At 32.5% G+C, this 23,474-nt stretch overlaps 1 long non-coding RNA gene across 3 annotated transcripts in view; it reads right to left on the bottom strand.

The window, feature by feature from the left end:
• The window catches only part of LOC145670615 (uncharacterized), a 201,852-nt gene that overhangs the window by 158,560 nt on the left and 19,818 nt on the right, over positions 1–23,474 (bottom strand). For all 3 annotated transcript variants that reach the window (XR_014128362.1, XR_014128364.1, XR_014128363.1), the window contains exon 2: positions 19,802–19,939. This is a non-coding gene — a long non-coding RNA (uncharacterized LOC145670615). The remainder of the gene's footprint in view (positions 1–19,801; positions 19,940–23,474) is intronic.

The raw sequence follows: 23,474 nt of genomic DNA, 5'->3' as shown, positions 1-23,474 counted from the left end.
CCAAAGCACCAAACGTGAGAGCTTTACCACTGACCCATCGCAATCCCCAAAGAAGAAGAACTTCAGTTTAGTTCAGTTCAGTTTAGATACTTAATGCTGTCATCAGAATATTTTCTTTGAGCAGCAAGGAATCGTACTCTCAATATTTGTGAATGTTAAATAGCAAATTGTCTCCTAGAAATAAAAAATACTTACTTACTTACTTACTATGGTATCTGTGTACGCGTAACTATGAAATTATCTTTAATAATAAATGAAATGAAATCTTTGAGTCCCACGATTATGTCGGTTGGCGTAAAGAGACGGTAAGTATAAGTAATGAATCTTTTATATTGATTTGCTTTACAAACAAAGCTGTTGAATAATATATAGAAAGTGGGAGGAAAGGGGAAATCCCGAAAAAAAACTTACGAGCACGGCGTTTGTTCACCACAATTTATAAAAAATAAATCCAAACTTAATATTTGTCATGAAAATGTTGAAATAATTGATGCGAGCGGGGATCGAATCAGGAACTCCAAGCAGTGAAAATGAATGCTTTACCACTGAGCTATTATGATCCCACCATGACAAATGAAAGCCTAATGAAAAAGTCTGACTGTAGGAACCAAGTATTACCGAAAAGTAATATTGAAACTTTGTCATCATAGTAAACCTCATAATTGTGTAAAGCATGAACGTATCTTTATTTAATTTAATTTTATTGGATGCTCAGAGAAATTGTATTTCAAAAGTGTTAAAAGTGAATGTGAATCACTGGACTGACTTGTTATGAAAAAAAATAAGTTTGGTCTTGCGAATCGATAAGAAAACAATAGTGAACTATGGCTAACGTACTTATAGATTTATCATCAAATCTTTGAAAAACTTTGGACAAATCTTTTCTGTTTTAAACAGTACATAAGTAGACAGACCAAAGGTAAAATTAACGAACAACTGTGTGTCAAATAAGTAAGATTAATACGTACTAAAAGATGGTTGTTTTCAAGAACTTGAACTGAAAATTGTTTCTAGTGGCCTTCTTTTTAAAACAAGTGGATAAATGAATAAATGAAATGATAGGAAAGGTAACATAAGTGGTGGAGATTAAGTTTAGTTGACCTCCCCTTTGAACAGCAATGGGGTATTTTATATAATCTCACAAAGTTACTGTACGTAAAGAAAAGTGTAAATAAGATGATCTCCTACAGGACCAGGGTCTGCCACCCCGATAGCACGTACGCTATCCGCTTAGCAAAGAGGTTGAGGAAGCTCATGTGGAAGATTGAATCTAATTCAATACATTAGAGATGTATAACCTATTCCATCGACATAAAAACCTATTTGAATAAGTAAATGATCTTTGAATATATGTCATATAGACATGAAAAAGAATACAGATAAATAGGAAATAAATCATGGATTACTTGTACAAATAAATTCTAGTTTCATGAAACTTCAGACATAAGAAGGAGTTTGTGAAACAGTTTACTAAAAAATACTGTTACAAATTGGATTTTTTTCTTTCCTAAGCTTTTAGCATATAGCCTACCTAATGAAAATTTACAGGAATTCCTAGCACTGATCAAATACATGATGCAGGTTTCAGTTCTAACATATATTCACAACTTACTACATGGATTGTCTACAAGAATAATATGATCCTTAACACTTAGCGAGTTTTCGATAGCATTTGTTCCTCCTTATTGTACGTGGTACTTTATCTGTGCACATATTTTAGCGAAAGTTCAATAGTTATTGTGTCATTATAACAACTGTAATTAATTTTTCAAGTGTGGAGTATTCTGTAGATAGGATAGTTCCACTCGTTGATAAAAGTTGTCAGAAAAGGAAGTAATCCACCATGTCTTAAATGTAAAATAGCCAAAAGTATAAGATAGTCTAATAGACATTGTTAAAATCTCTCCTTTAACTTTTTTAAAAGCATTATTTGCTGATCAAGTCAAATTGCCACAATGCGTTGGAATCCAACAGTCTAATTAAAACAAGCAAATGCAAAGGATCTATTGGGGTTAAGGTATTGTGATTTCTAATTATTACTTTCAATGTCAGTATATAGAAATTCAAGCAAGCGCAGTAAACGGCATGGGTGACTTTGTTGTAAAAACTGTTGCAAAGATGAAATATTCAAGTTAATTTGAATATAAGAATCACTTCATAATCGTAAAAGTATAGCATCTAAAACTAATAGGGGGTGGAAACTAAGTTTCAGGTCTACCTTAAACTTGTTCAAACCTGTTTTCCTTTATTAATTCAAACAAGACAATACATCCCACGGTGAAAAGTATAAATACCACAGTTAAGAAAGGTACACAAGAATAATCTTGTGCTGGTTGTAGTCGATGAAAAGATTTCTTCTTCGTATGGTGGCCAATGAAGATATTTGTGCCTAGTGTTTCAGAAAAATACATAAAAAACAATATTTTCAAAACTGTTTGAACAGAGTCTTCGTTTACTTTGTAACTATTGAAGATTCAAACTGAAAAAATGTCTAATGCTGAAAACGTATGGGTCTGTTTCTGCGATAATATTCACATAACCATTCAGTGCTTGATAAATGCGTTTCAAATGTGGGAATCTAAAAGAAGAAGTATGCTTCTTTGCAGTGAATGTGTACGTGGATTAAAAGTCGCAATAAACCATGACTGTATTCTGTTACATAAAAATATATTGAAAACAAAAGTACTAAGTGTTATTACGGACATGGTTATACATGATGAAATTTGGTATAGGTTTCAAAAAATGCACGACAATACTTTTAATAAATTAGAACAGTTTTTTCATATATATGATGATGCCATTCATAATGATACATTTGTTAATCAACTGATAGAAATATTCTTGCAGAAAGATTTTAAGAAATTCTTAATTTGGAATAAAAACCATAGTGCTGGGTGTTTGTGATTGAAAATATGAAGAAATAATAGACGTATGGATGAAAATGTTACTCTTCTGTAGCTATATTACATGTACAAACTGTGAAAAGGTACGCTTTGCCATGATTGTTTTTCTGTGAACGTTACAACTGAATCTTACTCAAGTAAATATTTAAGAAAAAAATATAGTTAATGTGCAGTGCAGTGTTATCATACTAAACATTTCTTCAGATATTTATGTGAATGAGTTGAAAATGTAGCAAAAAAAAAACTAATTAACACAATACAGATTAAAACCGTGTAGAAACCAATATAAACTAATGAAAGATGTTTCGTATTGCTGAAGAAATGAAGACTTTATACAAGTTTCATATTGCTGAATAAAGGAAGACTTTATACTAATAATTATAATAATAAATCGGAGATTTTTTGTACTTTTGCAAACAATAATCGCAAAAGCCCTTGACTCCCAAAAGTTTACGGACACTAGTTATTAACTGATAATGTACATTTTCATATAAAATGTAAATTTGCTTACCACCCTTAATTCCCGGATAAATCACATGTCATGACATGTCATTCCATGTCATTTGATTTCGTTCGTATACATTAATTTGGTACTTGGGTGCCAGGTATTGTTGAATTTTTTCACGTCGTTCAAAGTACATCCATTTTGATCTGCAGTGTTTATTCCTAATTTTATGGTTAGTTTCTTTGCTTGTTTCAACAAGCGTTTTGGATTGTTTTTCAATTTATACACTTGATTATACATTTGATCCACCCTTGCCATCCTCAGAATTACACTCTTTGGGAGGCAGTACACGTTCATCTCCATAGGAAGTAATTTATTTTTAAGAAGTTATCCAATGTTTAAGAGTTATCTCTTCCCTTTTAGGAGATGCACACTATGCAGCTTCAATTAGAATTTTCTCATTACTATTGAGGGTATTTTCCACTATGGAAAAGAGAAACTTTGGGTTCAATTAAGATTTTCTACATTATGTTATGTATATCGTTTTAACTTTGAGGTAGTGCTCTCGATAGTTATTCCTATATAGGTGTTTTTGTCAACATCCTTTATTGTGTTGTCCATTACAAATTGAAACAATAAATGAATATACTTTTCCGGATCATTGATTCCATTTGAACCCATACACTTAATGCTTAGTCTTGTCCCCTTTAGCCCGAAATACGTATAATTACGGGATGCAATTTTTACAATTTTAAATTCTGATGCACCCATACCAAACATTGTCTTAGGTACTTCTTGAAAACTCACAGAACCAAACGCAGTTAAGTTCTTAGGTTCCCCAGAACTAGCAGAACTTGGTCCTGATAAGCTTACCTAGTAGTTTAGCGTTGTCCTTAACACATAAGTCAGCTGTTTTTCCTATTAGTAAGCTTAGCTCCTTGAGCTTTTCGCAAGCTTAATTTTTTATAATACCCTCAGGGAATAATCCTGTTCGATAAAAGTTAGTAATATTGACATCACCCTGGTAAAATAACATCCTGCATAATGCTTTTTTTAATTCTTTGAATAATATCTGATATTGTTCGCTGGGCACACGCACCCCATTGCTATGAAATTTATCTACTATCATTTTCCAAGTATAATAAGCAACTTCGGATGCCTCATATTCTAAGCGTTTTCCCATGATTAACAATTGAGTTAGCTCGTTTGCACTTGTAGAAGCCATCTGTAATCGAAATAATATATTCTTCTAATGAAATAATAATAATAAAATATTAGAACTTTAGTATTTGCACTATCTAAAACACGAATATTAGTATGGTCTTTGCACAAATATGCATATATTGTTCTTCTAATATTGCAAAAGTCCTAGTATTGTCAATAGGATATAAAGCTTTATTATTATTGTCTTTACAATTTCCTTTCCAACTTATCACTTTATTTTTTGCTTAATGTCCATGTATGTGAAAATCACGTTTATCAACAGTGGGAGTTACAATTTGTACCTCGTACTGCGATGACAGCAAGTACGTCAAAAGTCTTTCCGGAGTGTCAACAATCACGGATTGCAACAAGTTCGTTTTTTGTTTGTCATTTTTCCCATAAAGTGAATAAGGAATATTTTAGCAATATACCTCAGACTCAGGTTCAATCCAATATTATTTTCCATTAAATTTATGCCTTTGTGGGGATGATACTCTTTAATGTATTTATTTTCGTATTCTTTAGTTTTGCACCAAGCAAGAAAAATCAAGCATCGTGCTTCATTTGAAGGAATAAATTCCCATAGTTGTGAAATAAACTATTTGAATTACTAAGTTAGTAAGCACATGAATTAAAATCCAATCTTCTCTGATATCACAATTTATTTATTTTTCAATATATTGTTTATTCCAACATTGCTTTAGCAAACACTAAGTGTTAGTAAATGAATGACAAAGTATGCAATTGTTAATATTAATTTCATCCCTAACAAATTTACGTACATGTCTATTATTACATATAAATGTTCTAATGATATAATAATGCAATGAAAAACTTTATATAATCACACCTGTTTTTTCACGATGTATTTAAACATGTTAGATGACCATATAAATTCGATGCGTGCGCATACTCGTACTAGATTTTTCACGCATGTCAGATCCGTGTGTATACTTGTACTTGGTTTTCGCGCATGTCACAATATAATACAAAAGCACGCATGCGTATAGCTGTAGTAAATCAGATAAAGGGAGTGATACGCTGTTACAATGTACAGTCAAAAGCAATCCGTTTCCGCAGGTAAAAACTAAAAAACAAATTCTGGTTCTTCTTCTTGATCTCATAATAAGAAACGGAACGGTGAAATTGAGACCAATCTTTCTTTATTGCAAAGTGAATGTGTAAAATCTAAGTATATTTCACCACGTGAAAAACGTTTTCAACTTGAAAAACAAAAGAAATATATTCTTGTACATCCAAATGATCCTGAAATTCCCGAAGATAATGATACATGTCGCATAATATTTTGCAGACAGGAGCCAATAATCGAACAAGTCTACAGAAGAAGTTTCAGATATTCAAATGAAATACCGTTTGAAGATGAAGTAGTACTAGTAAATCAAAATACAACTTCTAATGACAGTTTGATATTCAATGAACTAAAGTGTGATTGTACTCCTAATGAAGTAAGTGAAATTTGTGTAAACCAAATACTAGAAAAATATAAACTTCCTGAACCACTACTTTGTGAAGGCTGTGCGAATCGTAGTGAGAAAGAAACTGAACATAAATGTGTGAGTGAAAGTGATGAAGTATTAAATACTATTGTGTGGAATTTCCTAATCAAGAAATCAACACGTGAACAAATTCTAAAACAATATTTGAAAATTCATGTGAAATATATAGAAGTGAACAATAATACATATCTTATAAACAAATTTAATTATTCATATCAAGAAATCACGTTTAATGATTATCATACTTCTGACTTAAGAGAAGCATATCTTGAACATGATAAAAATGTGTATCAACAATCGACAGTGTGAGTATCAATGTATTTCACTAAATACATACGATTATTGCGAATATCAATGTTGTTCTTTTTCTATAAAAGAACAATGTGTATTAATGTGTATTGCCCGTTGGAAACCTCAGCGAGAACTTTTTTGTTACGGGTGTTTTCAAAATCTCAGTATTTTAAATGAACATGACTGTATTACTTTAGACTATGATATGTTATGCTATAATGCATGGCGTACAATGGTAAACACACAAACTTTTGTTGACTTATATGAAGAATTTGCTACAGTGCATTGTGATGCTGAAATTGATGATTGGGCATTTACATATACATTATATAACATTTTGTTAAAGAAAGATAACATTCAGTTAATTACACAGTTATTCTTACAAAAAGATTTACAATATAATATGCATTTATGTCAATCAATCACAAAATAATAATAATACAAAGAAAGCAAATAAATAAATTAATGAAATCATATCATAAAAGAGTTTCACAATTACATTGGCCAACATGTAATTGTACATATTATAATAATAATAATAATATAAATATTGAATGTAATAAACACTATTTTAAGGAGTATTAAGATTTTAAAATCATAATTGTATTCGTAAGTAAATTTTTGTATCTTATTGAAATTAGTAAATAATTTTTTTTTCTCATTTTATATTACATGTTTTATTTATATCCTTACACATCTTATATATTCTACTTTACCGCGAAAAATTTCAAAACACTTACAGTGTAAAGGTAAACTGTTTCAAATAGGATTTACAATTTTATACGTAGGAAAAAAAGATTCTTTAAAAATTTTATACGTAGGAAAAAAAAGATTCTTTAAATTTTTTTTTCATCAAATGAAAACATTAACATGTGTATATGAAAAAATATCTTTTTACAATTTTATTTTTGAAAATTGTATTTTGCAATGTAAGTTTCATCTAATGAATTATTTATACGTGCGCCGCATAACTGCTCTTAGGAATTACGTAGTAAACAGTCTAAGTAAAATTTAAAAAAAATACATTTTCGTTTTTTTACATTTTACAATGTAAGAGTTTCATCTAATGAATTATTTATATGTTCACAAATTTTTAATATTTTGGAACATCTTTGGTATGCACACAGGAAGTGTTCGAGTAATTTATTACGAGATATTAAAAAAATAAATGGAGTTTACGTAGTAAAACGATCTAACTAAAATTCCTATGGAAGCGGTCCATGAAAAATTAGGAGTTTGCACAGCAAACGATCCAATACATAAGCAGAGCTTCTGCAAGAAGCGAACCAAGTAAAGTTCCTATGGAAGGGATTTATTTACAAGTTCTCAAATGAAATTTGCTCGTTAAAATTTTAAAAAACGAGTTTGTGTAACAGATGAGAGAATAAATAATTTCGTATTTTCGGAACATCTTTGGTATGATTACACGAAGTGTTCGGGTAATTTATTCCGAGAAATTAAATAAATAAATGGAGTTTACGTAGTAACACGATCTAACTAAAGTTCCTATGAAAGCAATACATTAAAAATTAGGAGTTTCTATAAGAAACGACACGATCAATAACCGCAGTTTTTGTACAAAACGAATCTTAATAATACGAGAGGTTAAATAAATAAATGAAGTTTACGTAGTAATTATTTAATGGATCACACTCTATTTTTAACATCGAGTTTGCACAGCAAACGATCCAATACATAAGCAGAGCTTCTGCAAGAAGCGAACCAAGTAAAATTCCTATGGAAACGAATTATTTAATAGTTCACAATTTATTTTAACAACGAACTTACTTAGTATTTTCGAAAAAAAATTCTCTTTTGAATTTGCAAACAAATGAACCAGTAAAATAAAAATAACACGAGCACACAAATAATTTGCAACGAGCTTATTTTAGTACACTCACATAATGTTCGAACATGATATACAAGTGAGAGAACGAAAGATACGATCCGTAAAAATAGGAAAAGAGAGAATACATAAGCAAAGTTTGTGAAGCAAAAGTTTTGGCATTTTTATATCATAAAACAAAATCCGCATACATAAGATTTGTTTCCGCATTTTATAATGCATGCATGTGAGAAAACTTTTTACAGTTTTTAATTTGCGTTTTTGCATTTTGTTTTTAAACTTGTATTTTCATTTTGACATCTTGCATTTTGTTTTTAAAGTTGTATTTTCATTTTTGACAACTTGCATTTTTAGTTTTCAAAGTTACATTTGCTTTTTTTGTTCAATCGCTTCATTAGAAGTTCCGTGTTAATTATTTGTTTTGAAAACAGATTTCTGCATTTTATACCGCATGTATGTGAAATCTTTATACAGTTTTCATTTTATATTGCATAAATGAATTTCAAAATACAATTCTGCAATTCTAATTAACTTTGAAAATATGTATATGTATTAACTTTGAGTATATGAAAATAACTTTTTTATAATTTACAATTTGTGTATGTGAAAAATAAGTTTCTTCAGTTTTTCTATAAAATTTTAGTTTATTGGGTTCCTATGAAAGGTTGTTGTTGCAAATACAAATTCTTATACCTCATAATCGTATATTACCTTTTTTTAATCAGGAAAAAATTAATATTAAATGAAAATCAAAATAAAATTTAGTCTATATTTATTTCGGTAACATTATATATAGAAGCAAAATAATAATAATAATAATAATAATAATAATAATAATATTACATAATAGTTAGACAAATATATATATATATAGAATCAATGAAAATTACAAATTAATATCCCTTATTCTTTGATACTAGAATATCTACTAATTCATTTAAACAACTCTGGTTTCTTATTAATTTAAAATATTCTTCTTCAAATATGTTTGCATTCATATACATTCTATGTGAATTCCGAAATATATTATATAGTTCTTTTCTCACATTTTCTTTAATAAAAATTATCCATGTCTCGGTTTCTAAAGATTCAATGTCCATAAAAATGCAGCGGTGAGACATTTGTTGCGGACAGTCAAAAATAAAACAACCCTCACACAATAACACACAATTAGGGTTCCAATTTAAAATACTGTTTTTGATGCACTTTTCATCCACAAACCATTGTGTACACTTACACTTTTCTTCTTCTTTGTTATTCTTCATTGATAAGTCTAAGGGCTCCGTTTGTGGTGGTGGTGATGGTGTAACACTTGCATCTTGTGTGTCGGGTTTACACTCGTCCAGTTCATCAAATAAACGCAAAATTTCTTCTTCCCCCTTCACTAAATAAGTCAGGTGAGGGTGCTCTTTCTTCCTCCTCACTAGATAATTGGATAATTTCTTCTTCCTCCTCCTCTTCTTCCTCCTCTTCTTCTTCTTCAGTAGATTAATCAGGTGATGGTGTTCTTTCTTTAGCATCTATTGTCCAGTTTTAAGATGGAAGTTGAATATTTTTTGATGCTCTTACTCCTAATAATGACGGGGATGCTGGAAGTACTAATGAAGATGTTACAATTCCAACAGACGATGATGGGATTAATACTGGATCCTTACGTAAATCAATAATTTCTGCTTCTATAATAATCTCTGAGGATACTGGCGAAGCTGGAGAAAAATACTGAGTTTCCTCGTCAATAAAAATATTTGGTAAATCTCTCGCAGTTTTAAACTTTTTCCTGGGAGATTCTACAAACTCAAACGAAGAATCTCAATCTAACCCTTCGCACAAGTCAATTTCTCGTCGTACTTGACTCTGAATCGACTCCATAATGATACTATACCAGTATTATCTTCATACGCAATATATAAGGAAAACTTTACCGTTATCATCATATCATGTAATACTTTAAACATTTTTTCAAACAGTCCTACAACATCAATTAAAATATTTTCACATGTACTGTTCCAATTTTCAACAGAATTTTTATAAATATAGGAATAGCAAAACATGTTCTCATATAATCTTTTAAAAACATCAATATTTGGTATTTTCACTTTGGTAAATCATTCCCCCATTTTTCAAAGGTATTTCCTCATTAACGTTATTCATAAGGCGTACTATTCAATCATCTTTCATCTGTGTGAAAAAATTAGATTTAGATAAATCACGTGTAAGTAAATAGTTTACATGCTTTTAAAATAAAATCTGTTATTTACAACTTCTATAATTATTCATGTAAACAAGACATCTACCATACATACACCAACATATCGTCCATGTAAAATATCGGAATCAATCATACCACAAATTATCGTTGTATTGGCATTCATTCATTCACTACTACATTAATATAACAATCTTCTATTGCAATCGTATTTAACATCCCTTCATGTTTCAACACGATCATCATTCAATAGGTGAATGTTCTTCTGCATTCGCGTTCAATGACCTCATATGTTCTACCATTCGTAATGTAAAACTTTCTTTGTATTCATTGTTAATAAATTATCATAAAACTTGTTTTTATTATAAGTTCATATTCTCTAATGTTTATCTTCAACGTTTCCCAATCTTTCTTTTATGTTTTCGCCGACAATGTCTTTTGTTCACCTAGCGTTACACAAAAGTTATTTCTATTAGTTTGTTTCCAATCTGTGATGTTTATCTTCCACGTCCTCAATCTTTCTTTTGTGTTTTTCACCGACAATGTCTTTTGTTCACCTACCGCGGCACCAAAGTTATTTCTATTAGTCTGTCCCCAATTTGTGATGTTTATTTTACACGTCCGCAATCTTTCTTTTATGTTTTTCACCGACAATGTCTTTTGTTCACCTACCGCGGCACCAAAGTTATTTGTATTAGACTGGCGGTATTCTGTGATGTTTACCAAGCGTGTCAACGGTCTTTCTCTGTATTTGAATTGAAGTTTTAGCAACGCCCTGCAAGCACACATCATAATCATCACTCCTGCCCAACCGGTTTTCCAAAAGCACGTAAACATTCACTTTGTCTCGTGAGTTCACCAGCAAAAGACGTACGAAAACCACGCTCTGTATACGTATATTTACCAATACGCTTCTAATAAAGCAAACCAATAAATGATTACCAACAAGTTCTTCAAAAATCACACTGTTAAAGTAATCAATACGAAAAATAAAAATAAAAATAAGTTCCCGCATGAATAAATATTTCCTGCCCATCATACAGCATTCACCTCTGGTGCTAACGGTCCAGGGTTCATTCTCAGCATCCATCACATAAACTTTTATAATATATATTTTTCACTACCTTTTATAAAATGGTTTCCTCCCACTTTCTATATACTCTTTCAAAAGCTTATTTTAGTATACTCACATATTGTTCGAACATCTTATACATGTGAGAGAATAAAATAATAACAACAACAAGTCTCCATTTTTCTGTGTAATACGTGATTCAAACCGGGATCTTCATCTCATTTTGAGTTTCTATTAGTAAAAACCATCTGTATAATACGAGATTCGAACACGGGTCTTGCTCTCAATGTGAGTTTCTAGTAGACAAAAAAACATTTGTATTAACGAGAATCAAACGGGGGATCTTCATCTCATTGTAAGTTTCTATTACTCAAAAACCATCTGCATAATACGTTATTCGAACGGGGGTTTTCATCTCAATGTTAATAATGTACATATATTCAATATTATTATTAATTTAATCACTGATACGGAACTAAGTGATACAAAATAACATTTCATCATATGTACCAATATTCTAATTGACTAACATATCACCAGATTTGATTCAAATCGAACCAATTAAAATTCAAATTTAGATTTCCATTATTATTTTTAAAAATATTCAGTATACTAACTGTACATACACGTATACAGACTCAAAAAAGAGGACACGAACTTTCCAAACGGTACCAACCACATAAAGGTCAGGTCATCAACCCCTAATGACCTAACCGACCGTCTAGTGACACATCCATTAAAGGAGGATATAATAACATAATTATTACATAATGTACCGTTATCATTTTTCCTTTCGGATGTAGAAGTAGCTCCATTTCTACTTTAATCGACTCAGGGAGGCTAATCTCTTCGCTTGGCGTGCAGCGATTAAGGGATTTTTTTTCTGCGGAACACATTAGACGTCAAATTCAATTAGCAGAGGAAAATATGCATCGGAACTGGACGAGTGTCATTTTCAGCGATGAATGTATATTTTCTTCTGCAAATGATGGGCCAGGCTGTTTCTTTCGTGAGAGAGGGTCCAGGTTCGATCCTCGATACATATGGAGAAGCGTTCCAACGGACGCATATCAGTGGCTGTCTGGGGCTGGATTTCTGCAGATAGATTTGGGTATCTTCAAAGAATTGATGGGCGCCTTACAGGTGCGCAATATAAGTTCACCTTGGAGAATATTATGGTGACATCCGTTCGCGAACGTTATCCTGAAGGAGCAATCTACTCTCAACACGATCGATCACCTGTCCATATGTCACGAGTTGTCCAAGGGTAGCTGGCAGTGCTAAATGATGTAGAGTTAATCAATTGGCCTTCACGCGGAGCAGATCTTAACCCAATAGAAAATGTCTGGGCATTGGTAAAGAGGTGTTTGGGGGAGAAATGGGCTAATGAAGTTCGTAAAACTTCCAATAAGCTCTGGGATTTGGTCGTTAATACTTGGGGAGATCTTGCTGCCAATGGCATGGCTTATGTCCGTCGAATGATAGAAAGAATGCCTCGTCGAAAGTTAGCGACTGTTGAAGTAGGTGGTCACTGGACATCATAATAAGAACGCGCGTAGTTTCAAACAGCCCTTTTAGTACAACATTTCATCCATAAAATTATATGTGAATATGTGATTAAGCACGCAGAAAAAATGTGCTTATTCGAAATATTTTTTAGAAAAATAAAATGTGCTTTGAGTGGGATTCGATCTCACAACCCTCATTACGTAAAGCCGAAATGCTACCTCTACTCTAGCCTGTCACTAGCGGTTACTGCCTACCATACCTTGCACAATTGCTGCCAAGCCGCCAAAATTTCATATGTAACATTCCTTCGTAATTGAAAATTATATACAAGAGATATACCTAATTACTACCATTATTAAGAAGACGTCTCTTGCATTGAAAACGTAGGGCTTCATTATTGACTAATGAAAAGGAAAATGCATAGTCGAAAATTGTACTTTCTTTGCAAGTGATTTAAAGCAAATTCGTATTCATAACCAAACTTGAATTGAAGTTGGGTTGAGTTGAGTTGCCTTTGAGTTTAACGTCCCGTTCAGCACCGAGGCTATATTAGACGTTGACCTACTAACTCATGTGGAATCCGAACCACATTAGCTCCCACCGTGAATCTAACCCGAGTCCTGTACGCCATTAAAATAAAGTTGATTCGTATCTGAAAATTATGATAAATTTCTTAAAGTTGTCACAACTTCATGAGAAAGTGTAGACTCTAAATTTTTAATGTTCAGGATATCGGTTTTTCAGATTCCCTTAATGTGGTTTCCTGAATGTTAACGGTAATCACTGGCTTCATACTTTTATCTCCTTCTATTGATACTTATATTTATATATACATATGTACATATATATATATATATATATATATATATATATATATATATATATATATATATATATATATATATATATATATACAACTGATTGTGGCTGACGTAATTTCAAACTTCAAGGAACAAATAATCTCACCTTAAACTGAGGACGACAACTATACAGACATAGAAGGATTCAACGCACTTATAATTACATATAAGAGGGTTATACTTCGCTCGAACTACCCATACACAAGACTGTTTCCATTCATAGTATCACCATGACTATATTAACTATCCATTTACCTGGTTATGTACAGATGCGAATTTATCAGACACATTTACTAATATTTTGTCAATAAACACATTATACTAGAATAACTATCAAGCATATCGTCATCATCAGTAATTTTCAATCGGATTAAATATAATTGGCTCAATAAATTACTCGGTACCGAACATTAAAATGCCTTTTATTAATAGAAGAAAGCTGTATAACGAAATCTCGCGAACAAAATTTTAAAAGTACTGTTGGCACGTAGCTGGAACTAATGATCATCGAAAAAAAAGGGGGAGCACTAAATCATGCTTTAACATGCTTGTTGGAAAACACTATAACGAATAGAGAGAACAGGCGTTTCTTAAGGGGAAAAAAAGATGGTAGGGTATGTGATTTCTACTGATGGTTATGGGAAAATAAATTATAAGGAGCAAGCGCTAAGTAACTATTCTACAAAAGGTAAGTTAAGAACGGACTACTTGGAAACGCATATAAGAAAACCACTAACACAAAATGAATGATCGTTTCGCATATTTTGTAGCTTATTTCTATTTATTCCTTTGCTTACGTGTAAAATGTTTCATATCATTATTAGAGCAATTCCATATGTATAGTATCTAAGATTATGACAGATATACTTTGCATTTTTAGCAATTTCTGAACATGAATCTTTTAACCTTATGCGCTCTGAAAGGAGATTCAAGTAGAGATCTTAAAGATAAATTATGTCTTAAATATCAAAAGTGAACTTGACTCCCTCGTGCACTGAATGTGCACTTTTCAGTTAAAGATCAATTCACACATAGTGTATCATGCCGATGTCATTCCCCTGCCATGATCCGACGGTGTCCGTGGCGTGACCATTCACACATATCATCCGGTTTTGTGGCGTGCCACTATTTCTTTCTACACCCTTTCCCTTGGTTTGGATCAACTTTGTGTTCCTTCGTGTGCTACGAAGAAAGTCGAAGGATCGCGCCGACACAGTTTCTCTTCAAGCTATGGAGTCGGACTGATTGAATTACATTTTATATTTATTATTTTCATGAAGCAGAGAGAATTTTCTACTTGGCTGTAGAACTATCCCTACTGATTTTTGATCGACATTTAATAGTTTACGTTCAGATTCAAGCTTTTCAAAAAAAAAAAAAAAAATACGTTGCTATAGGCTGTGGAATTCGAAGTGATGATCGTGGGAAAATAAAGTATGTAAAGAACAAGCTTTAACCGACTACTCTACAAAGGCACGGTAAGGACCTTGAAGACGTATATAACAAAACCACAAACACAAAATACCTGATCGCTTCGCCCATTTTGTTGCTCATTTCTGTTTAGTAATTTGCTTAAATGTAAAATGCTTAATAGCAATGATTGTTAGAGCTGTGCCACATGTATAGTAACTAATAATATGACAGATTTACGTTGTATTTCTAACAAAACATAAAATTCCCTCCCTCGTGGTAAATTTCGATTCACGTTTGCCACGTTTACGAAAATGGAACTCAGAATTTTTTAATTAAAGTTTTGGAGGCTTCTTTTTTAATTATAACTTACTTATTTCTTAATTTTGTATTGAAATAATTTTTGGAAATATGTGTTTTGTTCTTCTGCTTATTTCCCAGAAGAAATGTGACATTTTCTATCATTTCTTCTACATAAAAAGAAAGTTATTTCTATTTATGTAATTCCTAAAGACATGTCCAACAATTTTGGACTAAAGTGTACGTTTTATGTAATTTGCAACCTGTGTTCAGTTTTTGCATAGTTCTTTCCGTATATTTTAATTTCTACTAAAGATGTATTGTTCACGTCTGTCTAGGGGTTGTTGATGACAAGAACTGGCAGCACCTTCATTTCTGCTTCTAGTCAGCTCATTCTCATTAAAAATAGAAATTCATGCGGGGTTTCTTTCAGAAAAAAATATTTCGTTAGACACACACAGTATCCGGATGGGCTTTGCTGGTACTATTCTAATTATTATCATATTACAGACATTTTATTTTGGTCTCTTCCCAAGGTACGCTCTCAGAGCTCCGGGAGGCAGTGGTCCCCCGAAAAAAAAAAAGTCTAGAAGGAAAACTGACTTCATGCATGTTTGCAACCAAGGTTGTTTTCCTTAATTATACTCCAATAATTTTTATATTTAGGTGTTGTTTACTTTCCTGAGGTGCTACTTTATTTCTTTGGACTATGGAAAGAAGTGAAAGAGGGAATATAAAACGTAAATTCAGTGGGAACATATTTACATCGCAATTTGGTAGATAAAACAGTGCCCAGAAGCGCTTTGAAAACAAACTTTACTTTCATTGCAGAACAATCAGAAATGCCAGTACAACTATCGAGAGACGCTGCAACTTTACTCATGGAAGCACTTGCACGTCCGAAATGAATTTTCGGATAATTGACTTAACATCGTTGTCTCCAGCAATTTGAAATGCATGTTCCTGTGTTTCTTGTACTACCTCTGGTCAGATGTCTTTAGTGGAGTACAAGCATAAGCGTTGTCGTGTTACATTTCTATTAGAAATACGTTGCCAAGCTAGTGGAGCCAAGACTGATTTCTACGTTTCAACAAGACAACATCAGGCCTTGAGTCTAATATTATATTAGTTTAATGGAATGCGTTGCTTAGGTAAAGGACGATAATGTGCCCAAATGTTTTGTAGATTGATGTATATATCTCCACCTGCAAAGAAATTTGACAAGATAAAGAAATCTCTTATTTCAGCTCTTGACCTTGTAGTGGAAGAAAATAATAAACAGCTTGCTCTGAAGCTGTAAAAGCAAATCTACTAAATGAAGATGTGGAATATAGGACTGCTATTTGTGCAAGTGTAGATGGGACGTGGATGAAAGGAGGCCACACTTCATTATATGGTGTAACATCAGTTATCACAATTGATACAGGCAAGGTGTTAGATATGCAGTGCATGTCGAAATATTGCCATACATGTTCCACTGCATCAAAATTGCACAAAGCGAACGCAAAATGTAAGGAAAACCATCTATAATCATGCTCCAAAACTACAGTGAATCGAGTAGAAGCATGGAGGATGCCGCTGCGAAGTCACTTTAACAGTTCAGGGAGGAAATTTTGTGTACGATATACAAGATATTTTGGCGATGGTGACTCTACTGCGTTCAAGTTCATGGCTGAGAGTAAAGCATATGGCGAAAACTGTGAAACAGTAAAGTGTATTAGTCATGTACAGAAAAGGGTGAGTAGCAGACAACAGCGTGTACTCAAAATAACAAAGTACAGAAACGTGAAGATGGAAAACAACTGGGGAGTAAGGGAAGACGTACGGGAGAGGAAATAGATTCTCTACACCTATACTATGGGAAAGCCATAAGAGAAAGCTTGCGTGATCTTCAAGCAATGCAAAAGGCTATGTAGGCAGTCTATTTTTATAAATTAACAACAGAAAGCAAACGAAACTATGTATGTGCTGTGTCCAAATGGGAGAAAATTGGTTGTGTGGTTACAAGAGAAACTAAGTTACAGGGGAACATTACGAGCACAAACACTTTTTACCAGAAACAGTAATGAATCATATTAACCCAACCTTTCGAGCATTTGCTGCCCCGCAGCTCATCAAGAAAGAACTGTCTTCGCGGCAAGACTCAAAATCCGAATGAGAGTTTCAATAGCATGATTTGCAACGCTGTCCAAAGACGTCATTTGCTTCTGCAAGAGTGGTACATATGGCTGTGTGTGGTGCATTGTAATGCTTTAATATTGGTTCTTATATCAGGTGTGAGTTTCGGAAGAAGTTAGAAATAACATCAGTTGACTAGAAGTTAGGAATAACATTAGCCAAAGACTCAAGAAAAGGGAAAAGAGCAGAGAAGAAAATGAGAGAGACAAAGACAACAACGAAAAATATGGTTACGGTCCATTCTAAGTGCTTTAAGTAACCAGTATCTCATTTAAACTCTGCTAACTTTTCCATACGTTTTTCTCAGAACCACATTTTTTCTACGTATATGTACACTCATGTCCAAAATGATTGTGGCATATCTAAAACTGCCTTCTTGTAAGGATATAATTTGATAATGATTTTTAGGGTACTTTCAATACTGATACTATGTGTACAATCAGGAAATGTATATTTGTGGTTAATGTCATGTTAAAGGAGTTACAAATACGAAAATTAGAATGAGTAAAACAATATGTTGCTAAATGGGCAAGAAAGTTTTATTTTCGTTTTATCCCTGTTTTATTTTCGTTTTATATTTCGGTTTATCCCACACGCGCTTCTGACATACAATTTTACACATACATGTATTTGCCGATTATATACATACTAGCAATGTAAGAAATACCAGGCGAATTCGTTATCAAATTATTTGTCTTTATTATTATTGTGCAACAAGTATAATGCATAATTATATTCTTGGACTTATGTTTTTGAAGTTATTTATTGTAACATTAACTTATACATATATATTACTTAATGACATGCATATTAGATCACTTACGGGCATTAACATTAAAGAAAATGTAAATAAGTTAGTTGAGTCACACATGCATCATGGATGTCATTTAGGGAGTGCAGGAGGGGGAAATTGCTTCCCAAGAGGTCGAGGAATACATATACTTTAATAGATTGTCTACTAATGTACTGGTACAAAACGTGAAAGTCTTATGTCGATGATGCCCTTGGCCCCCTAAAACAAAGACTGAAATGACGGTGCTGACTTGCATATATATAAGATAGAAGTAATTATGTATTGATCAAGTGTGAGGGAAATTGAAAGAAAAATATAATAAAATTTCATTTTTGTCAGGTCTATTTTAAACAAAATAATTCTAAAGAAAACAATAGTATCAGGAGCATATTTCGTATATTTTGATATGGCATTTCTTAGCTACGCTGTTTAAACTTGTATTTATCTATTGAAATATCTACGACAGAACTTAACCTTTGATTTCTAATTTCAGGGCTCTAGTAGGTTATTTTTAATTAATTGATAAACAATTGAAATTAACTATTTAGAAATTGCGTATATTAGTAATCTGTTGGCAGAGAAATTACGCGCTTTCTAATGTTTAATATTTTGTTTAATTGCGGAAAGGAGTAAGATGATTGATTACTCGTACGACATCCCTCAAGGAATAGAGTGAGAGGAAAATGTTTCCAAGACTGCATGAAATTAGATAGTGGAATGTGAGAAAATATTTTACACAGTATACTCGAAGAAATCAGTACGATTTTGCTTCTTCTTATGAATACTATAAGTAAATATTATATCAAATTCTGCACTAATTAACAGTTATGTCATTAGCCCTTTTAATAATGGAAGACTAGACATTGAAAATTACTTATAATTATTATATTTTGAGAAAACTGATAATATCTATACGACATTTTATTTGTGAAAACTGTTATAAGAAAAAAGATTTGATACACTAACTTTGATGTCGAGTAGTTTCGTGTCTTGGTTAATGTTACTGTTCTACTACAAAAATATAAAATGCTGAATGATATTTGGAAATGACATATGTGAATGATGAGAAAATATTAATTGAATAGTACAACTATCTTCTATTTACAAAATGCTTCAGTTCTAACAGAAAGTGGTGCAATAGTTAATCCGTATATGAACGACACATCAAAATGAATATTTTGCAATAACTTGAATTGAGTTATTCTAGTTATAAAATAATACCTTATTTACTTAAGTAATGAAAAATTGTCATTAACACTTTACTGTACCTCAAAACTTTGTTCCGTATTCAATTATATTAAACTCCTATTTGAAGATGCGCTCCAACGCTGAATTCTCATCCTTAAATAAACTGTGTGTTAAATAATTGAAGTGTAAAGCTGTGTAAATGTTTAATTCATGTAAGGCTGAAACAATAGAAGGGAAAAAGATTATTTTGATGCAAACATTGTAAATATCAAGAACAGTTAGATATTCACCAGTTGGTACACTCCGCATCAAAAAATTGCGATAGCTAACGCCCTGCAGTTAGGCCACCTAATATACAACTTCTTATCCTATAATCGTGTCAGGTAAATAGACCCCCTCTCTCTCTTCTCCTTTCTTCTCTCCCATACTAAAATTAGCTAACAACATGAGCGCAATTCTTATTTCAAACTACACATGTATTAGTTTCGATAAAATGAAATTATAAAACCGAGACGAAACAAGATTCATAGGTTGATGTAGGGAGAAACTGAAACACACACAATGAGAAATTGAAACCAATGGATGTCTATTACACAGAGACTCATAAATGATGCAGAGATAGAGAAGAGGAGAGAAGAAGAAAAAGAAAACGGAGAATAGATAAAACTGTGGAATTCAAACGTATTAAGAAAAGAACCTAACATTATAAAGTTCCGTTTCCAGAAATCTAACAGTAATATAGAAACAGCGTTTGTGTTTACATATTTTTTTCAGAGCTATTCGAATATATAGAGGATGCTTTAAACATTCATTATGTCACTTGCAGAATGGATAGCAACTCAATTTCAAGTAGAACTGTAGATGTCCGAGACAAATCCAGAATAATGTCAAAATTTTAACACACATGCTTTGTTTCCGCGTGGTTCGATTGCAAATTCGGCAGTGTTCATTGGACTGTTTCAAAATACATTCTAATATACCCAGTAGATAGAGTTGGTCCTGTCCTCCATTTCAGACTACTAATGCTAACTGAACAAAAAGCAAAAAAGAAAAGAAAAGAAAAGAAAGAAACAAAAATAAAAGAGAAAGTTGAAGAGTTCTTTTTTACTGCTAAATTTGTATCAGAAACACCCTGTATTAAAAGCTCAAACTGTATGGTAACGAAAAGTTACAAATGTTGGAAAGGAAAAGTTTATATTCCTCATATATGTAGCATGTTTCAAATTTCAAAGTGAAAAGAAACACATTGAATAATAGGATGGGAACAAATTTTAGTATAAATATTTTTTTCAATTAACCAAAGAGTTACCACTTTTTAGTCTTTTCTGAAGATTTATTTCTTCCGAACATCCAGCATTGATTTCAGCTCTTCCGGATATAACGTAATTTGCACCGATAGAATGAACACGCTAAGAGCCCAAACGGATCATGGTGTCAGTCGGATGACGTTGGTTAGGTTTTAGACCACCACTGGTTCGAAGATTCTAATTCGTAGTGACCCGGTAATTCGACTGAGACTCGGTAACCCAGATGATATAAAAGATATTTTGCTTATTCATTTGCGTTTAAATACTATTTCTTTCAGAGATGACAAAGACTGGAGATGTTTATCCCAGAGCACCAAAACTTGACGCTGAAGTTGGTAGTTAATTACATTTTCCAGACCAGGTCTATCGGTCTCTTGCTCCGTTTTAACTTTGGAACAGGCACACACACATGAAGTGCATGTGTACGTGAGAGAGAGGGGAGATAAGTTAAAGATGAAAAGGCAGGATAGGGAAACGTCAAGAAACGGAGAGAGAGACGAATATAAATATGAAACATACTTATCATTACAGTGTATGATGAAGAACACACACACTGTTTATTCGAATTCTGACCAGTGATGCTTTGTAAGTTCTCCAACAGAAGATAAATCTCTGTTTACAGCCATTATTTTATGCGAAAAATTTCTGTTACCTGACGGGGAATCGAACCTAGATTTTCTGCTTGGAAGTCTGGTACTTTACCGCACCACCGATTGCTTTATCCAAATTTTGTCCAACAAATGCTGTAATATTTCTTTCTGAGAACGATAACACGAAAAGTGTTTACTGCAAATCAATTAAGTGTTTCGAATATCCTGGCAAATCCCTTGTCCTTTGTCAAAAACATTCGTAAACCATCTCTATCATATTAAAGGTGTTTGCTTCCACATTCGCAAGCATTGCACGTCAAATATGAGAAATCGATTCTTCAGTATCACCTTCTAAAAAATGACAATATGAAAATGACATCCATTATGAAACTATCCATTATGAAAGTGACATAATAAATGTTTAAAGCATCCTCTATATATTCGAATAGTTCCGAAAAAACATGTAAAAACAAACGTTATGTCTATATTACTGTTAGATTTCTGGAAACGGAACTTTATAATGTTAGGTTCTTTTCTTACTACATTTGAAGTCCACAGTTTTATCTATTATCCGTTTTCTCTTTCTTTTTCCTTCCTCTTATCTCTCTCTCTCTGCCTCATTTATGAGTCTGTGTAATAGACATCCATTGGTTTCAATTTTTCATTGTGTGTGTTTCAGTTTCTCCCTACATCAACCTATGAATCTTGTTTCGTCTCGGTTTTCTTATTTCATTTTATCGAAACTAACATATGTGTAGTATGAAATAAGAATTGCGCTCATGTTATTAGCTAATCTTAGTATGGGAGAGAAGAAAGGAGAAGAGAGAGAGGGGGTCTATTTACCTGACACGATTATAGGATAAGAAGTTGTATATTAGGTGGCCTAACTGCAGGGCGTTAGCTGTCGCAATTTGTTTGATGCGGAGTGTACAATACATGGTTTACATAGTTGGGAACTGTATGTTTTCTGAAACTGACAGTGCTAATGTCTACTTATCACAATATGCGAAAAATGATATGTATTTTTAACCCTGGAACTCCAGACATTTTTTTATACCTTTGTGTACCAGTCGGGTCCAATGGACCCACAGCAATATATTGAGACCGTCTAGCTATATAATTACATTTTTAGGAGAAAATGAACAACGAAATACTAAACAATGTCATTTTTGCAATGTATTTATGACGAATTAAGAAAATACACTTCCCTGTTATCGTAGTTATACCGTACACTAGAAATATGGTAACTTAGCAGTATTATTATTTCTTTATATGAGCTCAAACAGAAGTTCTAATTTTTAGGCATAATGAAATAGTCAACCTTTTACATACACGTAATAACAACATTAGATTACAAGTAGCAAATATTTGCCTCCAAAAAGCTGAAAATTACGATCCCTTTGCCTTTTCTTTTGCATTTGTTAAGGTTAGTGTACGAAACATTTTTCACAAACAACTCTGCTGTGCTCAGAACACACATTTGTCTTGCATTTGGTACAAAAGGTTCTTGTCTTTTGATCACGTTTTGATGGGCAGATCCCGCATCGAGCTTTTTTTTTTTTTTTTTTTTTTTTTTTTTTTGGGATGACTTTCCATGAGCTGATCAGTTTTTGTGTGGCTTCTCTTCTGTGGAAAGTCTTCTCCAATATGAGCCATTTGTTTGCCGAGGGAAATCAGGAAGTTAAAACATTTCAATCTCTGCTTCTTGTCTTTCTTCTGTAGTCACAAGAATATAATATAAGCATTGAGTGCGCTTATATCGATCATGTTGAAGAATGTTACTAGAGACCATCTCCTTGTCATTCGCTTTATGTCGTAACAGCGGGTCATTTGGTCCATAGTGTCCACGCCAGACT

The sequence above is a fragment of the Thermobia domestica genome, chromosome 14 (assembly GCF_964235325.1).
Source record: "Thermobia domestica chromosome 14, izTheDome1.hap1.1, whole genome shotgun sequence".
NCBI classification, from domain to species: Eukaryota; Metazoa; Arthropoda; class Insecta; order Zygentoma; family Lepismatidae; genus Thermobia; species Thermobia domestica.
This window is presented reverse-complemented; position numbering and strand designations above follow the sequence as displayed.